The sequence below is a fragment of the Sinocyclocheilus grahami genome, unplaced genomic scaffold (genome assembly GCF_001515645.1).
Source record: "Sinocyclocheilus grahami isolate Dianchi unplaced genomic scaffold, SAMN03320097.WGS_v1.1 scaffold5168.1, whole genome shotgun sequence".
Taxonomy (NCBI): domain Eukaryota; kingdom Metazoa; phylum Chordata; class Actinopteri; order Cypriniformes; family Cyprinidae; genus Sinocyclocheilus; species Sinocyclocheilus grahami.
Window position 1 is genome coordinate 12,144 of NW_015509930.1, and position 1,393 is coordinate 13,536.

Sequence of the window (1,393 nt, forward strand, 5' to 3'; positions counted from 1 at the left end):
TGTGTTAATAAGGAAATGGAAACCACATTTGACAGGAGTGCATACAGTATGTAAACTAACAGGAATGGTGCTCTAACTTGGAAAGGCTCTTGTGAGGTTGAAGTCAAAACGAGGTCATGATAATATCTGAAGAAGGAAGTTCGTTGCCTTGTACTGTAAGTCTTTCTTTGAATGTGGAGATACATTTTTCATGAGCTTATAGAAAAGTTGTGTAACCGGGCAAAAGAAAAGCTTTAGTTTAATAACTGGGCATTTCTTGACCACATAATCCTCCTTCAGGATTATTTTGCATGCATTAGTATTATCTTCTTGTCGAAGGCAGAAGTTTTAGAGTATTTACAGTGAAACCATTTCCAATATTATGACCTTTGATAAAAACAATTTGTAATTTTCCTGCTGGATTGTACTTGATTGATTGTTTTAGGATTAACTAAAGACATCAAGCATATGTATCTCCAATGTTCTCTCATAGATAGGATGATTGTAAGTAGGAGGAAGCCATAGAATTGACTATATCAAAACCTATATTAAGACACTTTAGAAAGTAATCAGTGGTAGCCAGCTCAAAGAACAATTTATTTAAACCTCTGTTAGGGATCATTATTTCAATGTCCTGTAGCATTGGAACTCAAGTCATGACCAATGTTACCTCTAGCTTTGAGCATTGAAGTATTTTTGTCCTTTCAGACTCTAAGTGGGAGGATATTAATTCCTCATTGGGTCTCTTGGCTTCTTTAGGCTCTGTGATTTGTATAATTATGGGTATTGTGAGGCCACAGTGGGGTTTTCTATTATAAGAAATAAAGAGACAGCGGAGGCAGCGGAGCGATAAACTGCACTCACAGATAGAAGAATGAAGTAGTGGGCCATTTGACAGCATCAGGCATCATCTTTCACATCAGCGGTTCTCAACTGGAGGGTCGTGACCCAGAAATGCTGGTCTGTTCTGTCACAGACAGCAGGACAAAAATGCAAATCATAAAATACAATGTAAGGTTATCATTCATTGTTGAGATGGCAAAATAAATGGGCTTATCAGCTTTTAAAAGGGCAGAGGAAATGGTCCCTGTATCTTTAGTTGTTGACATCAAAGGTTGAGAGTCTGGTAAAACTCTACAGCAGGGGTGTCAAACCCAGCTCCTGGACACCCACAGTCCTGCAGAGTTTAGCTCCAACACAACAACCTGCTTCAACACATCTACCTTCAGTTTTAAAGTAATCCTAAAAACCTTTATTATCTGGTTCATGTGTTTTAATTAAACTCTGCAGGGCTGTGGTCCTCCAGGAACTGGGTTTGACATTCCTGCTCTATAGTATTTTGTAGTGATGTAACTGAAATTTTGGCAACCAATAATAAAATATATATATACACATAAAAAAAAATATAGCATAT